We start from the raw sequence: 23123 nt of genomic DNA, 5'->3' as shown, positions 1-23123 counted from the left end.
ACACATTAAAATTGGATGAAGGGTTTAGGAGTTTCAGCTCCTTAACATGTGCCACCCTGTTTTTAAAGGGACCAAAAGTAATTGGACAATTGACTCCAAGGCTATTTCATGGACAGGTGTGGGCAATCCCTTCGTTATGTCATTCTCAATTAAGCAGATAAAAGGCCTGGAGTTGAATTGAGGTGTGGTGCTTGCATTTGGAAGGTTTTGCTGTGAAGTAAACATGCGGTCAAATGAGCTCTCCATGCAGGTGAAACAAGCCATCCTTAAGCTGCAAAAACAGAAAAAACCCATCCGAGAAATTGCTACAATATTAGTAGTGGCAAAATCTACAGTTTGGTACATCCTGTGAAAGAAAGCACTGGTGAACTCATCAATGCAAAAAGACCTGGGCACCCACGGAAGACAACAGTGGTGGATAATAGCAGAATAATCTCCATGGTGAAGAGAAACCCCTTCACAACAGCCAACCAAGTGAACAACACTCTCCAGGAGGTAGGCGTATCAATATCCAAATCTACCATACAGAGAAGACTGCATGAAAGTAAATACAGAGGGTTCACTGCACGGTGCAAACTACTCATAAGCATCAAGAATAAAAAGGCTAGACTGGACTGTGCTAAAAAAATCTAAAAAAGCCAGCACAGTTCTGGAAGAACATTCTTTGGACAGATGAAACCAAGATCAACCTCTACCAGAATGATGGAAAGAGAAAAGTATGGTGAAGGCATGGTACAGCTCATAATCCAAAGCATACTACATCATCTGTAAAACATGGTGGAGACAGTGTGATGGCTTGGACATGCATGGCTGCCAGTGGCACTGGGTCACTAGTGTTTATTGATGATGTGATACAGGACAGAAGCAGCCGAATTAATTATGAGGTATTCAGAGACATACTGTGTGCTCAGATCCAGCCAACTGCAGCCAAACTGATTGGTCATCATTTCATACTACAGATGGACAATGACCCAAAACATAAAGTCAAAGCAACCCAGGAGTTCATTAAAGCAAAAGAAGTGGAATATTCTTGAATGGCCAAGTCAGTCACCTGATCTCAACCAAATTGAGCATGCATTTCACATGTTAAAGACTAAACTTCAGACAGAAAGGCCCACAAACAAAGAGCAACTAAAAACCACCGCAGTGAAGGCCTGGCAGAGCATCAAAAAGGAGGAGAAACAGCGTCATTGCCAACAAAGGGTTTTCAACCAAGTACTAAAAATTAACATTTTATTTAAAATTATTGAATCTGTCCAATTACTTTAGGTCCCTTTAAAAACAGGGTGGCACATGTTAAGGAGCTGAATCTCCTAAACCCTTCATCCAATTTTAATGTGGATACTCCCTCAAATGAAAGCTGAAAGTCTGAACTTCAACTGCATCTGAATTGTTTTGTTTAAAATTCATTGTGGTAATGTCTATAACCAAAATTAGAAAAATTTTGTCTCTGTCCAAACATATATGGACCTAACTGTATGACTGTGGTAGTAGTAGTTATGGCACTGGCAGCCATGGTGCTAGAGGCACAGGCAGTGGCAGCCAATGTGTTAGTGGTACTGTAAATCAGGGCAAATCTAGAGGTTGGAATCGTAAGGCAGAGCAAAGAGTTCAGGAGGATATTTCCTACACTCAGACAACTGCATTTCCTAAACAGAGTCACCATAGCTGGGCACCATAGATAGGATATTTGTGTAGAGGGTAAAAGAAAAGCCAAAAATATCTACATGTCAAATTCTACAAATTGGTAGATGAAAAAAATGTTCATTGCAATCTTAGCCAGTTGTGGAAAAAAAGATCAGAGAAGGTAAGGGGCATGGAGGATCTTATTAAATCTTCTGAAGAAACATCTAATGTGGACATGATTAGCTTGATTACGTACCACATATAAAACCCATCAAAAGACATGGAGGTAGTCCTTCCATCTGGAAAATAATAAGCTCAATCTCCACAGGAAATGTGCCTTACTTGCCATGATAATCAGTCATCTGTAGAATAGTCTACCTCTAGAGCAGGTCCCTGCAGGAATCAATGGTGCCATTTATTATTATACTAGATGGTGGCCCGATTCTAACGTATTGGGTATTCTAGAATATGCATGTCCACGTAGTATATTGCACAGCCCACGTAGTATATTGCCCAGCACATGTAGTATATTGCCCAGCCACGTAGTATATTGCCGAGCCACGTAGTATATTTCCCAGTTACGTAGTATATTGCCCAGTGACGTAGTATATTGCCCAGCCACGTAGTATATTGCACAGTAATGTTGTATATTTCCCAGTGACGTAGTATACAGCACAGAGCCACATAGTATATTGCACAGCGACGTAGTATACAGCACAGAGCCACGTAGTATATTGCCCAGCCACGTAGTATATTGGCCAGTCACATAGTATATTACCCAGCTACGTAGTATATTGCCCAACAACGTAGTATATTGCATAGCGACGTAGTATACAGCACAGAGCCACGTAGTATATTGCCCAGTTACGTAGTATATTGCCCAGTGACATAGTATATTGCCCTGCCACGTAGTATATTGCCCAGTTACATAGTATATTGCCCAGCCATGTAGTATACAGCACAGAGCCACGTAGTATATTGCCCAGCCATGTAGTATATTGCTCAGTTACGTAGTATATTGCCCTGCAACGTAGTATATTGCCCAGTAACGTAGTATATTGCCCAGTAACGTAGTATACAGCACAGAGCCATGTAGTATATTGCACAGCGACGTAGTATACAGCACAGAGCCACATAGTATATTGCCCAGCCACGTAGTATAGTGGCCAGTCACATAGTATATTGCCCAGCTACGTAGTATATTGCCCAGCCACGTAGTATATTGGCCAGTCACGTAGTATATTGCCCAGCTGCGTAGTATATTTCCCAGCCACGTATGTCACAGGTTAAAAAATAAACATATACTCACCTTCCGAGTGCAGGCGGCAGCTTCCGGTCCCAGGGTATGATGATGTCGCGGTCACATGACCGTGACATCATGGCAGGTCCTTCTCGCGCAGGCGCGCAGGACCTGTGATGACGTCGCGGTCACATGACCGTGACGTCATGGCAGGCCCTTGTCGCACACCATCCTTAGCACCGGAACCTGCCGCTTGCATGGAGCGGTCAACCGGAGCGTCACGAGGAGCGGGAAAGGCGGCGGAAGGTGAGTATGTAATGATTTTTTATTTTTTTAATTATTTTTAACATTAGATGTTTCTACTATGGATGCTGCATAGGCAGCATCGATAGTAAAAACTTGGTCACACAGGGTTAATAGCGGCGGTAACGGAGTGAGTTACCCGCGGCATAACGCGGTCCGTTACCGCTGGCATTAACCTTGTGAGAGCCGTGACTGCGGGGAGTATGGAGCGGGCGCCGGGCACTGACTGCAGGGGAGTAGGGAGGGACTAATCGGACTGTGGCCGTCGCTGATTGGTCGCGGCAGCCATGACAGGCAGCTGGCGAGACCAATCAGCGACTTGGATTCCATGACAGACAGAGGCCGCGACCAATGAATATCCGTGACAGAAAGACAGACAGACAGACAGGACAGACAGAAAGATGGAGGTGACCCTTAGACAATTATATACATTGGTTTTATTTATCCCTTGTATTGTTGAATTATCGTTATTATTATACTTAGTTTTTCCTTAGGAGCGGTTTTGAAAAAGTAGAGTCGGAATAATCGTGAGTTCTCTCTTATACTAAAAAATGTCCATACCGATAAATTAATTGAAATTAGTTTGTAAAGATATATCTACATGAGTGCTGTTACTCTGAGTAACTTAATGTATTTTGCAAAAATCCACACTGCCATTGCTACGAAATTTACATTTGAAGTTTTATGCAAATAAGTTGTGAGTGACTGTCTCTGTAATGCGCTGTGGAATTAATGGAGCTATATAGGTGAGTAAAATAAATAAATAAAAATAAGTGCTATGGGGCATGTCAAAGCACTTCCACCTCTCCACCCCTTACTGCTTAGTCCTTGCACTTGGCTTCTGCATTTGATTGACAGGTCAGTCCAGCTTCTGTCACTGACACAGCCCTAAGGCACTGCTGGTGTTTGTGTGAGATCTCGGCAAGACGCGGCAGATGACAGAGGCTGGATTAACCTGTCAATCTAACATAGGGGAAAAGCACCAGGTAGGGAAAAAGGGGTGGGGGACAAAGGTCAGGAAGTGCTTTTACATGCCTTAAAGCACTTGAAGATCATTTGCATAGAACTTAAACAGCGGATGTCTCAGCTATGGCAGTGCAAATTTCCACTTGAATGGTATCAATTTACTCAGCATAGCAGTATCTATACAGTTATGTCTGCAATTTAAGGTAGCAATACCTGACAGGCTCCATTCAAACATTTAAGGCAATCTGTCAGCTAATTCAGGCTGCCCAAAAACGGTGGACAGCATGAATTAGACACCGGCTGTTCAACTGCAACATTGTAAGTTTTAGTCTGAAATGGACAAAAAAAACCCCATAGTTTTTAAGGCTGGCCGTGGACTATGCATCTGTGGTGTCTCAGTACCTGGTCTTCTGCTGCTGAATGAAACAGTCTTCACATGTCAGTAGGTTTGTTCCACTGTGCCAGAACTACTTTGGGCTCTGTAAGTTAGATGTATAATACATTAATATGCATTGTACTTTGCTACCACTTACTGGTCAATGTATGAATATGAGACATAGGCCGGGGTCATACTTGCCAGTGCAATGCGAGAAACTCGCATCAATATCTGGCACTGCCGCCGGCACTCAGGACCAGAGCGTTCAGCGGCATAGAAATACATGCAGCCGCACGCTCTGGAGTGCCGGCGGCAGTGCCAGGTATTGATGCGAGTCCCTCGCATTGCACACGCTAGTGAGACCCCGGCCATATGTGTTTAATCTCCTCCCGACTAAGTGAACACGCTTCCTATGAGCTGGCACAAACCAAACTAGTCCTGTTTAGTTCAGCGAAGGAAAAGCAAGGAAGCTTCACTGCTTCCTGAATCCATTCCAGGCCACGCTGAGGGGAAAGCAGTCTCCATATAGTTGCCTCCACAAAGGAGTGAGCACCTATACAGTCAGGAGAGATACTGGTTTTCCTATGTGCTTCCATCCGGAAACCAGATCCATCATGTCAGCCATACCACTAACTTTGTCCTACCCCCTGCAATAGAGAACGATACGGCCAATACTGTGAGTACGTAATTATTATTAACAATAATAAAAATAATAATCATTATTGATATAGCGCCAACATATTCCACATAGCTTTACAATTCAACAGTTCATATACAAGTCATAAGTAACAAAGTTAAAATCAATGCAATAATTAAAGCAAAATAATAACGACCCTGCTCGTGAGAGCTTACATTCTACAATGAGGCGTGGATGACACAGACTACAAGGGCTTATTTACAATGATGGTCCAGCCATCTTGAGGGAATGGGGGATAGATAAAGGCTGCATGAGTTAGTCACCATCCAATATTTGTGGTGCTTTTGGCTGCGGTGGAGTTTGATGGAGAGTTACAGTACAGACCAAAAGTTTGGACACACACATTTAAAGATTTTTCTGTATTTTCATGACTATGAAAATTGTACATTCACACTGAAGGCATCAAAACTATGAATTAACACATGTGGAATTATATACTTAACAAAATAGTGTGAAACAACTGAAATTATGTCTTATATTCTAGGTTCTTCAAAGTAGCATTCTTTTGCTTTGATGACTGCATTGCACACTCTTGGCATTCTCTTGATGAGCTTCAAGAGGTAGTCACCGGGAATGGTATTCCAACAATCTTGAAGGAGTTCCCAGGGATGCTTAGCAATTGTTGGCCCTTTTGCCTTCACTCTGTGGTCCAGCTCACCCCAAACCATCTCGATTGGGTTCAGGTCTGGTGACTGTGGAGGTCAGTTCATCTGGTGTAGCACCCCATCACTCCCTTCTTGGTCAAATAGCCCTTACACAGCCTGGAGGTGTGTTTGGGGCCATTGTCCTGTTGAAAAATAAATGATGGTCCAACTAAACGCAAACCGGAGCCAACCCGTGACAGTCCCTCCATCACTATAGCATTACCGTGTGTTTTCATAAGGAGAAGACCCATCACTTGCAGTGTAGCCTATACTGTGAACTATCGCCACATTGCCTTTAAGAGAGAGACGGTCCCTGTTTTCTCCTTCAGTAAAATACAAGTTGACACGTGTGCCTGCTTGTAATTGCACGAACATCACAGGTGCTCCAACACCTGCAACCGGACACCACTTCTACAGGAACGCCTTAGGGCGGTCTTACATCATCTCTTTAAGTGCCAACTCCGACTATTTATAATTGTTGTGGACATGAGGAAAATGTTTAGGGGACCAGGGACCCACTTCAGCTACTGTGACATTAAAATCCGCTGCAAGTGGAACCACAGTTCTCAGCTGGCCACTCTGTAACAACTGACACCTACTCCGTGGCTCAATGACAAGTTTGAGGCAGGTCCCCTGTGGCCTCTCCTCACCCCACTCTCCAAGACTGACAAGTAGGCCCTCCACATGCACACATATGGATAAACCTGTAAGTCAAAGAGAAATGAGGCAGGGTGAAGCCACCAGAGATCTGAAGATGCAAGACATAAAGTCCTCTCTGGTTCTTCACACAATATTTTCTCTGAAATGCCAATGTGTACACTGTAATAAAGCAGCTGTGTCTGATTCATGCTAACCGTGGTGAAAGCAGCATGAAGCAGCTGACAGGTTCTCTATTAACTTGTTTTATATATTACTATTATTGCCAAGGAAAGTACTGGAGGTAGCCTTATTTGTATCTAACCTTGCTGCATGTGCTACATTCGTACTCTAATTTTTCATATTTGACAATGTGCTTTGTGATACACATTAATTACAATGTCTTGATTTACCCAATCAGTTTATTACCTGTCTCGTCCATATTCTCCAGATCTGAAAAAAAGAGATTTGTTCTTGACTTTAACTCAGAAAAAATGATGTCATCTTGCCTCTCCTTGGTATTTTTGAAAAGTTTGCTCTCCGAGCAGCCATTAATCTGCTGCAATGACTTTTTGTGACTCAGCAGAATGTCAGACTGTCAGTCTTGATAGGTAACTCATCTTGTTGGCTTTCCACCTTGTAAAGGATTCTGAGATTTGTGACAAAGAAAGATCCGACTTTAAATTGCACTGTATGTCTAAAGGTAAAATTTCATTATAGTAGGATGTTTTAGTGAGCGTGAAACCTGCACACATTTATTTCTAGAATAAAGCCAAGGGGTGAAGCTTATTTTACAAAATAAACAAAACAAAGGAATTAGCTTTTCCCATGATTCTGCTTACTATAGTGGAGAGGCAATTTAAGAAAGCCACATAAAAGACTTGTTTGGAGTTGCACTGAAAAGAAAATTAACTCCACTTTACTGTATTGTAAACTTCCACTGAGAGAAAACACAATATGACACTCACATATATGAAAAGCGGAATAGTAAAAAATACATTGTAGGCAGACATTTGTACAGAAAATAGGAATTGAATTTCAAAAATGGCTGGATTTGTCCATACTACAGTATAGATCTCTGGGCCACCAGTTAAGGGCTACATACTATTTTATAGTAGTAGATCTTTACGAACTGTATGCAAACTATATGAGTTTTCTTTACAACTGTAAGGGATTGTGCACATGGCACCTTTCAAGGGAACCTGATAGCTGATACATGCTGCCTGATTCACGGTACAATATCAACCAGTGTCTACTGCCCTGGATTGACAGGTCTTGGGCTATACATGCACGTGGACAGAAATCTGTCAATCCAGGACAGCAGGTGGGGAGAAGCCACTGGGGACTCAACTGACCAACTAGTCTACAGCACGGCTCAGTCTCTGGCGGCTTTTAAAGTATGTTTTTTCAGCTTCAAACATTTATTGCAGAACTCCTTTAGTTTTAGATTGTTCACTTGCAAATCAGGAAGGTAAATCCAGAGTATTTCTGCTGTGCGTATACAAAGCCTGACTTTCTTATCTTTCTTATACAACTGTGATCTGTAAAAAGTAGACTTCTCAGGCTAGACTTCTTTAGAGGCAAACATTTTTTTTAGACTAACTGAAAGCAAAGAAGAAATTCTGAATAAGATGCAATGTCTAAAATAGAATTTAATCAATCATATGTTAATTTGCATTACACATTTTCCAAAGACCTACAGTATCTACTTGTAATGTTTTGGATCTATGAATTACAGAAGAGCATAATAAGCTTAGCATGCACAAGTCAGTGCGGGAGACTTCCAACTAATCATTAGCTGAGATTTGCTTTGGAAATTAGCCGCTCCTTCAACTACGTTTGCTCCACATTGTCATTTTCAATAGAAAATACTGCCTTTGGTTCCTGGCTCTGAACAACAGCATCAAATCAATGAGTGCCAATAGAAACCAAAAAGGCAAACATATTTGCTACAGATTTAATTATCGTTAATTTAGTAATCAAATTAAGAGTAATTATCTGTATGCAGCCTCAATTTTACAAATTATCTCAATAATTATTTAGCCTGGCGTGGACATAATGTTTTTCATGAAAAACTAGGATTTTTAATATAATTATTTCATTTTTAGTACAAATATTATAAACTAACTTCAACTGAAATAATTTAATCTAGGTTAAAAAATGATATTGGTTATCTACTGCTTGATGAGCACTCTGCTGAGTATTAGTGGTCTTATGCTCCCTTGATTCCTTTTGCCTTCCATGAATTTCCCGGCCTGGTGTCCCAGCCATAAATAATTTTAGTAACTACTAACAATGGAAACACAACACATAAATACAAAGAGCGAGCCACCGAGGTAAGAGCCAGGATAGGTAAGAGCTACCCACTAGTGTAATTTGGGAAAGTACAGTTATACTCCACACTGTTCTCAGGCTAGAAGAGTATCAATAAGATATCAACTTTTAGTAACCAAATAATGTTTTAAAATAAAGCACACATTATGATTTTAGATTTTTTGTCTACATAATCATCAACTTTTTCAAAGGATGCTAAGGATATGAAGGTCTAAAATGTTGTTCTACTGAAATTTTGGGGTATTCTGACTCTACCATAATTATAGCTATATTTGCAAATATACCACTACAGTGCAATGAAGTCCCTGGATAAGAAATGTTGTGTGGTGCCTAGATAAATACTGCACATATTAAAAAAAGAGTAGGGTGCACCATACATTGGTTATGACTAAAGTGATCTAGTTGTTTACCCTTAATAGACTTTCCCAGTCCCAGGTCACAGTCTATCAGAGTAGTCATCAATTGGGGCCAATACTCTGTGGAGTAGCTAAAACATAGTCAAGAACAAAGCCAAAAGTCTTCACCAGGTAAAGGTCCAAAATGCAAAAGGAGTACCATGTGACATAATCAGAAGAAGAAAAAGGGCAATAAACTGAAAATATCAGTATTCAAAAACTTGGCTAAGTCAGGGTCATGTCAGTTTCAAAATTCAGAACCTGAAAAGGTCAGTTTAAGAAGACAGAGCTAGGTATGGGTCACTTAAATGTTAAGTCACTTAAGTCACTTAAAAGTTAAAATGCACATTTAATCAAAATGTACTGCAAAGCTGAGAGCCAGTAATACCTATACACACTACTGGCCTCTCAGGTTACGAAGTAATGATGCCACTGCACTGAGCCTCCTGTGATGTGGTGGAGCAGAAAAAATGATTTGATTGTTGTGGGAGCAGGTATAGGTGAGTAGAATCATGTTTTCTTTTAAATTACTTGTAAACAGTTCCACATAGAGGAACATTACACTAAATGGTGGCCAAAGAAGGTGACATTACACTAAATGAGGGCTAAAAAGGGGGACATTATACTAACTAGGGCTAAAGAGTGGGTTATTAGACTATTGTACTAAATAGAGGCCAAAGATGGGGACATTAAACTTAATGGGAGTCAAAGAGGAGGGCATTTTATTAAATAGGGTCATAGAGGGGAACATTATACTAAATGGGAGACACAGAGTTTGACATTTTATGAAAAGGGGATCAAAAAGGGGGACGTTATACAAAATGGTGTTCAGAGAATAGTACATTATACTAAATAAGGGCTAAAGAGGGAGATATTATATTAATTTTGAACAAAAGTGGAGGACATTATACTATATTGGAGCCACAGAGGGGGCATTTTACTATACTGAGACCACAGAGGAGGGCATTATACTGCATGGAGGCTATAGAAGAGGGCCAGAATGGAGGACATAATACCAATGAGGGGCATTAGCAATGCCTCCATTGTGACCCCACACAATAACAATTTCCCTTTGTGGCAGCATACATTATTTATTTATGAGGCCACAATTTGTGACTTTCCAACTCTATCAAGGCATTATTGGTGGATGCTAATAGTCCATGGGTACCACCTGGGAGGGGGCATTATTGTTGAATTTGACCATAGTGACAGACATTACTACTAAATGAGGATGCAAGAAGAATTGTCACTATTTTACGGGGCCCACAATAGGATATATGCATTAATATAGTATGGACGCTACATGGAGAGATATTTATACTGTGAGAAGGTCGCAAAAAATGACATAACTACTGTAAAATATACTTTTGGTGATATTGTTACTGCGCAGGGCACCAGGATGGCGCTTTGGAATTTTTCATCTTCACTACATCTTTAGTGTAGAAGTGGGGAAAAATGAGGGGAGGATGCTCTAGAAGAGATCAGCCATAGTTTTCAGTGTGTATCATTCTGCAGAGTTGCATTATGATTGGAAGAAGTAATTGCTGTCTGTGCAGGATAAAGAAGAAAAGTGAAGATGAATGATGTCACTGGTAAATCATTATAGAACTCCTGCGTATAATGTCACCAGAGATAATATTAGAGTTAGTGCTGTGGTTATTGTTAAACATCAATATGGTAGTATTATTTGGTCACTATTTGATGGTAATATGTGTTCTGGTCATGGTATGGTGGTATTTGTCCCTTATATATTATATTATATATTCATTTTGTAAAGGGAATATGTGGTCTGATCATCATGTGGATGTATTTGTCCCTTTTATATGGTACTAGATGGTGGCCCGATTCTAACGTATCGGGTATTCTAGAGTATGTATGCGTAGTGTATAGCACAGCCCACGTAGTATATTGCACAGCCATGCAGTACATTGTGCAGCCCACGCAGTACATTGCGCAGCCCACACAGTACATTGCGCAGCCCACGCAGTACATTGCGCAGCCCACGCAGTACATTGCGCAGCCAACGCAGTACATTGCGCAGCCAACGCAGTACATTGCGCAGCCCAAGCAGTACATTGCGCAGCCCACGTAGTACATTGCACAGCCCACGTAGTACATTGCGCAGCCCACGTTGCACACTGCGCAGCCCACGTTGTACATTTGCAGCCCACATAGTATATTGCGCAGCCCACGTAGTATATTGCGCAGCCCATGTAGTATATTGCGCAGCCAACGTTGTATATTGCGCAGCCCACATTGTATATTGTGCAGCCCATGTTGTATATTGCGCAGCTCACGTTGTATATTGCGCAGCCCACGTAGTATATTGCGCAGTCCACGTAGTATATTGCGCAGCCCACAGAGTACATTGCGCAGCCCACGCAGTACATTGCGCAGCCAACGCAGTACATTGCGCAGCCCACGCAGTGCATTGCGCAGCCCACGTAGTACATTGCGCAGCCCACGTAGTACATTGCGCAGCCCACGTTGTATATTGCGCAGCCCACGTAGTACATTGCGCAGCCCACGTAGTACATTGCGCAGCCCACGTTGCACATTGCGCAGCCCACGTTGTACATTGCGCAGCCCACGTTGCACATTGCGCTGCCCACGTTGCACATTGCGCAGCCCATGTTGTACATTGCGCAGCCCACGTAGTATATTGCGCAGCGTAGCAATGTGAGCATGATATTCCTGTTAAAAAAAAAAAGAATTCAAGTTAAAAATAGTTATATACTCACCTTCCGTTGGTGCCTGGATCCAGGACGCGGTTACCGACTCTTGGGATCCACCGAATCTCCGCCGAGCCGCTCGCGCCGGCCGCCATCTTCCGTTCCCAGGATGCATTGCAAAATTACCCAGATGACTTAGCAGTCTTGCGAGACCGCTAAGTCTTCTGGGTAATTTCGCAATGCATCGCCGGGAACGGAAGATGACGGCTGGCGCAAGTGCCTCGGCGGACTACGGAGGGTGAGTATAGCAGGTTTTTTGTTTTTTTATTATTTTTAACATTACATTTTTTTACTATTGATGCTGCATAGGCAGCATCAATAGTAAAAAATTGGGGACACACAGGGTTAATAGCAGCATTTACGGAGTGCGTTACCCGCGACATAGCGAGGTCCGTTACCACCGGCATTAACCCTATGTGAGCAGTACCGGAGGGGAGTAGGCGGGCGCCGGGCACTGAGTGCGGGGAGTAAGGAGTGGACATTTTCTTCTGGACTGTGTGCGTCGCTGATTGGTCGTGGCAATGGTCGTGGGCGTTTTGCCACGACCAATCAGCGACTTGGATTCCATGACAGACAGAGGCCGCGACCAATGAATATCCGTGACAGACAGACAGAAGGACAGAAAGACAGAAGTACCCCTTAGACAATTATACAGTAGATTATTTGGTAACTATGATAATATGTGGTCACGTTATGGTGTGGTGGTATTTGTCACTTGTATGCGTTATTATTCATTCACTATGTAGTGTTAATATATAGTCTGTGTCATGCCCGCAGGTGGTGCATGTGGTTCATGGACCCTCTGTACCACAGGGACGGGTCAGTCTAGGAAAAGCCATAGCTAAGTGGCTACCTGGTGTGTGCTGGAGCTCCTGATGGTAGAAACAGAGTGGGCTGCAGGTAGCTGCCAGGTCCCACTCATAGGCAGCTGCTGGAGCTTTAGCTGCCAATCACAGAGGTCAAGTTTGCTGACATGGGGAGACATTTCTGAGGTCACTGACTAACTGGAACCGGAGACTGACAGACAGTACGGACAACTTGAATGGAGGAGACAAGTTCTTTTTCAGACCCATAGGGATATCAGGAACAGTTCTGGAGTGGTCCACACTAGGACCTGGAATGATGGATGCTGGACTGGATGTACTGGGACCAGGGTTCGGGTATAGATACCACCGACACAGATTCAGAAGTAGGAAGACGCCAAAGCGGAGACAGGATCATGAGCAGACTATACTGGACTAACAGGAACACGGAATATGGGAATAACATTATAATACACTAAGGCAACACAAGATACAGGAATAGCATTAACAGGCTAGGTACCTGGCAACATACAGTTGCAAACATCAAACCACCTAAAGTAACTATAGGTGGTGCTCAGGCACCTCTAAACTGGGAAGGGTGTATTATATAAAAGATGCCTTGCATGTGCATACATTGACTAAGTGCCTCCCAGCTGTTAGTTGGAGGCATTTTACCATGTACACATGCTGCTCCTTTAAGAAGAGGGGAGCTCGCGCACATGCACACTAGGCATGCCACCAGAGAACAGTGCTCCGTGCACAGAGAAGGAGGAGGGAGCACGCAAGGAAACTGCTGTGGCTGGGGTGTTGAGTGAGTCGGCGTACCCGCATGGTTGGAGAAGGGGAACCAGTCAGAGGCACCAACAGACAAAACACTCTGTTATAGTGTGGCAGTATTTGTCCCTTGTATGGTATTATTTAGTCACTATGTGGTCGTAATTAGTGTTGAGCATTCCGATACCGCAAGTATCGGGTATCGGCCGATATTTGCTGTATCGGAATTCCGATACCGAGATCCGATACTTTTGTGGTATCGGGAATCGGAATCGGAAGTTCCCAGTGTATTGTTCCCAGGGTCTGAAGGAGAGAAAACTCTCCTTCAGGTCCTGGGATCCATATCCATGTAAAAAATAAAGAATTAAAATAAAAAATAGGAATATACTCACCCTCGGACGCGCCCTGGCAGTAACCGGCAGCCTTCTTTGCTTAAAATGAGCGCGTTCAGCACCTTCCATGACGCCACGGCTTCTGATTGGTCGCGTGCCGTTCATGTGACCGCCACGCGACCAATCACAAGCCACGACATCATCCCTCAGGTCCTAAATTCCCTTCTAGGAATTTAGGACCTGAGGGATGACGTCACGGCTTGTGATTGGTCGCGTGGCAGTCACATGAGCGGCACGCGACCAATCAGAAGCCGTGACGTCATGGAAGGTGCTGAACGCGCTCATTTTAAGCAAAGAAGGCTGCCGGTTCACAGCGGTAAGGTCCAGGCTGCATCGGAGAGGTGAGTATATCAATATTTTTTATTTTAATTCTTTATTTTACACATTAATATGGATCCCAGGGCCTGAAGGAGAGTTTCCTCTCCTTCAGACCCTGGGAACCATCAGGGATACCTTCCGATACTTGAGTCCCATTCACTTGTATTGGTATCGGGTATCGGTATCGGATCAGATCCGATACTTTGCCGGTATCGGCCGATACTTTCCGATACCGATACTTTCAAGTATCGGATGGTATCGCTCAACACTAGTCGTAATATGTGGTCCGGTCATGCTGTGGTGGTATTCTTCCCTTGCATGTGGTATTATTCGGTCACTGTGTGGTGGTGATATGTGGTCTAGTCATTGCATGGCAATATTTGTCCCTTGTGTGTAGTATTATTTAATCACTATGTGACGGTAATATGTGGTCTGGTGATTGATTGTGGGATTATTGGTATTTTGAATGTGCATTATTGGTATATTGGCCTTGGTATATTGGATTGTGTTGTGTATGGACATCACTTGTTTTCCCTGCAATAAATAATTAGAAGATTCTTTAAAATTATTTCCATTACATATTATATACTTGAAAATACAAATCCTCCCTGTCCAATGATACATTATTCACAATTATCCAAATGATAAGTGATTGATTGGCGGGGTCCAATTTCAGGGACCCGCATTGATCAGCAGAATGGGGAAGTTTTATCCATGTTAGAATGGAGTGGCATGTCTGACCACAGTGCGCTGCGCTTGGCTTTTTCTAGCAGCCCCATAAAGAATGAATGGATGAGCGGTCAGACATCTGACTTGCCATTCCATTTTACAACGAGGAAAAAAGTGTTTTTTTTTTCGATTTTTTCGATTCACCAGTTGCACAATCCTCAATCCATAAGTTATCACTTATCCTGCGGATTTTTAACTTATTTTTACCAAATGACCCCTTTTTGTAAACCACCATCATTGTACATCACAGTTATGTTATGGGCACACAAGTTGTGCAGGAGACACCTGAATTTTTAAGTTGACACTCCACTATAACCGGGATTACGCCTTAAATTTATGTGTATATAGCTGTATAGGGGACCCTAGATTCAATTCTACCTGTGGTACCTAGGCATCACAGTCTGACCCTGCATCAGGGGTTCGCGTCCTAAATAAACCCCTCGCTCCACAGTTTCCAGGAAGGATGTGAAGTGGGGTGAAGGCATCGCACTGTATATGCCCAGGTATACAGTACATATTATATTTCTCAGATAATGTCATTTAGTGCTTACATAAATTCAAAGAGTACCCACAATGTGCCATGCTTGCCCACAATGAGAATTAATATTCCAGCAATTTGCCATTGCTCGAAAAGTGCCATAATTACCTGCATGTAACCGCACACATTTCATATTATCAGTAACTGACAAGTTCCAGATAATAAAGTATTTAGATAAAAATATATTTTTTGTTTTGCAGTAGGGTACAATAGGAAATTTCGCCCTGAGGAATAGGACATGTACATTTGTTTTTCCAGTCTAATTAAATCCTTATGCATGGAGTCTTCCTGAAGGCATTCTGCAATAAGATATATATCTACTGTAGAAAGTATAGGAGTGAGATAAACAAACATGTACTTGCTGAGAAATACGGCACATTTACTGACTGCAATTGCCAGAAATGAATTGAACTTGTATTGAAAACAGTCAGGGGGTGAATGTGATGAAGCACAGATGGGCTTTATGAAGTTGAAATGAAGAATGCCAATTTTCAGCTGCATCAATATATTGAAGTCTTTTACTTTGCTTGAGTGAGCGATTTGAGGAGTGGGATTTTGATCAGTTTGAAAAAGTGGTACCTGAAGCAATTTTACAGAGGAATGCAGAGTTTGCAAATCGTTTGTGCCTGCACTCGTATGAACCAGGAGATTTACTGTAAGATGATGAGCTGTTTTAAGGTGCCTGGGAAAATTTCATTTTCTTGACACTACTTTACAGAAAAATAGTGACAAGAAATTCTCAGAATACCAATGATCTAGTTTATTTCCTAATAGAAATAGTTGTCTTTTGCACCAACATTCAGCCCCAACAAGCCATGCTCCATGACTTGGGAATCATACAGCATTGTGTTATATCGTTGCTGTTTCATGGCTATGGAATAGGGTTTACATTTAGAAGTTAATCCTCTCTCTCTCTATCTGCCTCTCTAGCTCTGATGTCAGTAACTCTTCCCTTCATTCTTCCTCATACTCTGTATGTCAGACATATTAAAAAGCTCATGTCTCGCATCTCTGGTTCAGAATAGTCAATAGGTAACTGTAATTGTGCATAACTACAAGACTTCAGCTTGAAAATAAACCTTTTTCTGGAATCTTCACATGTACCTACTACAGTTAAGTCAAGCTATCTGATGAAATATTTTGAGTGAGTACCAGTACATAGAGACAACCAAGAAACAATGTCTCAAGAGCCACATACTAAAATGAGCAAAGTGCAATAATATTAATTAGTAAAAATGCCAAAGTGGGAATGATCAAATACTGTATAAAATTAAACACAGAGGAGCTAGCTCTATACCAAAAGAAATAGAAAAACCTAGGATATGCAGTATACCTGTGAAGGAAACACAGGGACCAACTGCTCCCAATGTATGTTTCATTATGAATTATTTATTTATTTATTTAAGGGTGATGGGTTACTAGTAAACTACATATTTAAACCCCAAGTGGCCAATAAAACACAGAAAAAAGTAACATGGTGCAATGCCTAGGATTGTTTCATTCATAGGTTTTGAATGCATTTATTTTCTGACTGAAAACGCAAGCAATGGCCTGAAAAACACAGCAGAAATGGCACTCATTATTTATACATTTTTTATTTGTTTTTGGTACTAAGACACTTTAAATAACATTTCAGAAATTTCATTCATTTTATGATATGTTTTCCCCACATGAAATAAACACAAGGAAAAAGCACATAAAAACGCTTCATGTGAACAAGCCCTAGTAGTTTTCTCTTTAATTGATTGATAATGCAAATTGAAATCCTAAATAGTTTTGCTTGAATATTGAAAGTCTTCTGACTTTACAAATCATGATACATGCTTTTAAACGACTGTGAATCCGCTATATACAAGCAAATCAATCATCAATTACTGGCCTATCCACACTGGCCAGTAATATTTTATGCGCACAAAATGTTCATCTATCACCATTGATCACTTTGTACATATAGAATGTCATCGAATTTAGAAGAAGTCCAGCCTAAAGGATCGTCTAAAAACATGGATTTTTTATAAATATATTGAAAATAAATAGCACCAGGTTGAATGTCACCCTTACAATGGGGAAAAACAGTCTGACAGATGTGTTTCAGACAGTAAGGTCTTTAGTCATTGTATACTGTGGTGACCATTAAGTCAGCATTGTATACTTTTCCTCATAAGGAAAACGATGGGAGGTATCAATCATGCGCTTGGACCTGGCAGATTTGTCCTGATGAGGAGGTCCGGTGTGACCTTGAAATGCATTGACTTGTAAACCTGTTCTATTAAATGATTTGATTTTAAGGATTCTATCTCAGCAGTGCATGATTGATACCTCCCGTTGTTTTCCTTATACCTGTGGTTGTCCTCTCAACCGGTATCTGTGCAGCATCTGTTACATGCCATTTATGTGTTGCCACTAAGCAACTCAGCAAGGTGATTGTATCTCCCCTTTTGCTTGACACCCATTGTCATTGGATAAGACCCTATTGCGCTTTTTTTCTTCCCAGTTTAATTCCTTTTGTTCCCTGGTAAGGGCACATGATGTGTCCAAGCCAATCCGGATGAAGTGGATACAAAGTAAAAAAAGACATAACAAATTGTTAAAAACTTAGTTAATCAAATGGAGAGGAACACACATAGAATGTCATGTTACCAGCAGCGCATCACCTGTTTACACGGAATAATGTGCTCATGATAATGATTATTTTTCAGAATATGTAATAATCATCACAGCCGACAAATGAGCACTTAAATCATTCATCGATTGTTTGTCAGCTTGTTTAGTTGGATCAATGTCAAGAATGACCCTTAATAGCACAGCTGGCATCAAGCCCTGGGGTTAGAAATAGAGAGGTGCCTATCACTCACCCCAAATGCTAACCCAGTAGTCAAAAATAAAAACACACACAGAAAAAAAAAACACTTTCTTTGACTGAACACTACCCCAAATAATCCCTCGTTCACCACTTTATTAAAAAAAAAATTGCTGTTCCGCCATAATCCACCAAATCCAATGTAGTCCAAAAATGGATACATGAAAAAAAATAAAAAGACAGAAATAAACACAAGAGACAATCTCTTGTTCACCAATTTATTTGACTACATCGGAGCTTCATGAGAAATTTTTACAAATAAATTGATGAACAAATTGTCTTGATAATATCAGTCCACAGCTGTCTGCTTTACCTTGGCTGGTTAAAAAATAGTGTGGACCCCACATTGTGTTTTTCATTCATTTATTAGCTAAATACAAGTACAGTAAACTATACATGCAAAGCACTGACTAAACATCTAACTGACATCTGTCTATCTATCTATCTGCACAACGAAGAGAAAGGCAGCACTCCAAAGTACTTTACCTTCGTTGGGTATATTTGAGGTTTGGCCGTGCACACGCCATTTCCTTTAGCTTACTTGCGCTGCACCGTATTTTTTATCTATCTATCTATCTATCTATCTATCTACTGTATCTATCTATCTATCTATCTATCTATCTATCTACAGTTATATGAAAAAGTTTGGGCATTCCTATTAATCTTAAGCTTAATATTTGATAAAAATAGTTTTTTTTGCAACAGCTATTTCAGTTTCATATACAGTTAGGTCCATATATATTTGGACAAAGACAACATTTTTCTAATTTTGGTTATAGACATTACCACAATGAATTTTAAACAAAACAATTCCGATGCAGTTGAAGTTCAGACTTTCAGCTTTCATTTGGGGGTATCCACATTAAAATTGGATGAAGGGTTTAGGAGTTTCAACTCCTTAACATGTGACTCCCTGTTTTTAAAGGGACCAAAAGTAATTGGACAGATTAAATAATTTTAAAGAAAATGTTCATTTCTAGTACTTGGTTGAAACCCCTTTGTTGGCAATGACTGCCTGAAGTCTTGAACTCATGGACATCACCAGACGCTGTGTTTCCTCCTTTTTGATGCTCTGCCAGGCCTTCACTGTGGTGGTTTTCAGTTGCTGTTTGTTTGTGGGCCTTTCTGTCTGAAGTTTAGTCTTTAACAAGTGAAATGCATGCTCAATTGGGTTGAGATCAGGTGACTGACTTGGCCATTCAAGAATATTCAACTTCTTTGCTTTAATAAACTCCTGGGTTGCTTTGGCTTTATGTTTTGAGTCGCTGTCCATCTGTAGTATGAAATGACGACCAATCAGTTTGGCTGCATTTGGCTGGATCTGAGCACACAGTATGTCTCTGAATACCTCAGAATTCATTTGGCTGCTTCTGTCCTGTGTGACATCATCAATAAACACTAGTGACCCAGTGCCACTGGCAGCCATGCATGCCCAAGCCATCACACTGCCTCCGCTGTGTTTTACAGATGATGTGGTATGCTTTGGATCATGAGCTGCACCACGCCTTCACCATACTTTTCTCTTTCCATCATTCTCGTAGAGGATGATCTTGGTTTCATCTGTCCAAAGAATGTTCTTCCAGAACTGTGCTGGCTTTTTTAGATGTTTTTTAGCAAAGTCCAGTCTAGCCTTTTTATTCTTGATGCTTATGAGTGACTTGCACCGTGCAGTGAACCCTCTGTATTTACTTTCATGCAGTCTTCTCTTTATGGTAGATTTGGATATTGATACGCCGACCTCCTGGAGAGTGTTCTTCACTTGGTTGGCTGTTGTGAAGAAGTTTCTCTTCACCATGGAGATTATTCTGCGATCATCCCCCACTGTTGTCTTACGTGGGCGCTCAGGTCTTTTTGCATTGATGAGTTCACCAGTGCTTTCTTTCTTTCTCAGGATGCACCAAACTGTTGATTTTGCCACTCCTAATATTGTAGCAATTTCTCGGATGTTTTTTTTTTCTGTTTTCGCAGCTTAAGGATGGCTTGTTTCACCTGCATGGAGAGCTCCTTTGACCACATGTTTACTTCACAGCAAAACCTTCCAAATGCAAGCACCACACCTCAAATCAACTCCAGGCCTTTTATCTGCTTAATTTAGAATGGCATAACGAAGGGACTGCCCACACCTGTCCATGAAATAGCCTTGGAGTCAATTGTCCAATTACTTTTGGTCCCTTTAAAAACAGGGTGGCACTTGTTAAAGAGCTGAAACTCCTAAACCCTTCATCCAATTTTAATGTGGATACCCTCAAATGAAAGCTGAAAGTCTGAACTTCAACTGCATCTGAATTGTTTTGCTTAAAATTCATTGTGGTAATGTCTATAACCAAAATTAGAAAAATGTCGTCTCTGTCCAAATATATATGGACCTAACTGTATCTAATAACTGTTGGACACAGTAATGTTTCTGCCTTGAAATGAGGTTTATTGTACTAACAGAAAATGTGCAATCTGCATTCAAACAAAATTTGACAGGTGTATAAGTATGGGCACCCTTATCATTTTCTTGTTTTAAATACTCCTACCTACTTTTTACCGACTTACTAAAGCACTTTTTTTTGTTTTGTAACCTCATTGAGCTTTGAAATTCATAGCCAGGTGTATGCAATCATGAAAAAAACTACTTAAAGTGGCCACTTGCAAGTTGTTCCCCTGTTTGAATCTCCTCTGAAGAGTGGCATCATGGGCTCCTCAAAACAACTGTCTAATGATCTGAAAACAAAGATTATTCATCATAGTTGTTCAGGGGAAGAATACAAAAAGCTGTCTAAGAGATTTAACCTGTCAATTTCCACTGTGAGGAACATAGTAAGGAAATGGAAGAACACAGGTACAGTTCTTGTTAAGGCCAGAAGTGGCAGGCCAAGAAAAACATCAGAAAGGCAGAGAAGAAGAATGGTGAGATCAGTCAAGGACAATCCTCAGACCACCTCCAGAGAGCTGCAGATGGTGTCACTGTGCATCGGTCAACTATACAACACACTTTGCACAAGGAGAAGCTGTATGGGAGAGTGATGCGAAAGAAGCCGTTTCTGCAAGCACGCCACAAACAGTCGGCTGAGGTATGCAAAAGCACATTTGGAGAAGCCAATTTCTTTTTGGAAGAAGGTCCTGTGGACTGATGAAACCAAGATTGAGTTGTTTGGCCATACAAAAAGGCGTTATGCATGGCGGCCAAAAAACACAGCATTCCAAGAAAAACACTTGCTACCCACAGTAAAATTTGGTGGAGGTTCCATCATGCTTTGGGGCTGTGTGGCCAATGCCGGCACCGGGAATCTTGTTAAAGCTGAGGGACGCATGGATTCCTCTCAGTATCAGCAGATTCTTGACAATAATGTTCATGAATCAGTGACAAAGTTGAAGTTACGCAGGGGATGGATCTTTCAGCAAGACAATGATCCAAAACACCGCAATCTACTCAGGCATTCATGCAGAGGAACAATTACACTGTTCTGGAATGGCCATCCCAGTCCCCAGACCTGAATATCACTGAACATCTGTGGGATCATTTGAAGAGGGCTGTCCATGCTCGGCGACCATCAAACTTAACTGAACTGGAATTGTTTTTTAAAGAGGGATGGTCAAAAATACCTTCATCCAGGATCCAGGAACTCATTAAAAGCTACAGGAAGCGACTAGAGGCTGTTATTTTTGCAAAAGGAGGATCTACTAAATATTAATGTCACTTTTCTGGTGAGGTGCCCATACTTATGCACCTGTCAAATTCTGTTTGAATGCAGATTGCACATTTTCTGTTAGTACAATAAACCTCATTTCAAGGCAGAAACATTACTGTGTCCAACAGTTATTAGAAACTTTTTCATATAACTGTATCTATCTATCTATCTATCTATCTATCTATCTATCTATCTATCTATCTATCTATCTATCTATCTGTCTGTCTATCTATCTATCTATCTATCTATCTATCTATCTATCTACTGTATCTATCTACAGTATCTATCTATCTACCCATGTCTACAGTATCTTTCTACATTTACCACCTAAACACCTGTCATTTCTATTCAGAAATTTATTAAAAGTATGTGTCACACAGATGGCGCACACAGATGCCACATGGATGACACACACGTAGACACTCAAGTGGAATTGGGTTGGAGTTCAATGAGGCTTGGCACTTTTCCATACACATCTCTATATCTCCATATGAATATGAGTTTTGTAACAAATAATATTCTGCTGGGAAAAAAAACTTGAAAATCTCTAATATTTTAATTCAAAAGCTAATTAGCATATCACATGTCAGGGATCCAGGAAAAGTCTTCTTTCATGTTAATGCCACAAGCAGGGTGTTTTTTCATATTTACTTCAAGGAAAATGTAAGAAATCAGATGGACATAAAGCTAAAATAGAAAGTGTGAGATAAAACAGTTCAGATTTCTGTGAAGCCGTAAATATATAACTCAGTCACACTAGTCTTGTGTGTGAGAAATGTTTTATCTTGTGCCATAGACCATATGTAAATCATGTTATAAGATTACTAGATGGTGGCCCGATTCTAACGCATCGGGTATTCTAGAATATGTATGTAGTTTATTTATGAAGATTTCAGAATAATGCAATGAATACACAGGATTTTCTGGGTAAAATACATTTATTATCATTAAATTTTATTGCTCATAGAACTTAATACAATTGAATGAAATTATGAAACAGATCATGAAAATACATAAACCATTACATGAATATCTAACTGTATTTAAATAAATCATCGAACAAAAGAAGTACATCGACACTAT

This window comes from Ranitomeya variabilis, chromosome 4, assembly GCF_051348905.1.
Source record: "Ranitomeya variabilis isolate aRanVar5 chromosome 4, aRanVar5.hap1, whole genome shotgun sequence".
Taxonomy (NCBI): Eukaryota; Metazoa; Chordata; class Amphibia; order Anura; family Dendrobatidae; genus Ranitomeya; species Ranitomeya variabilis.
Note: the sequence above shows the minus strand (reverse complement) of the source record.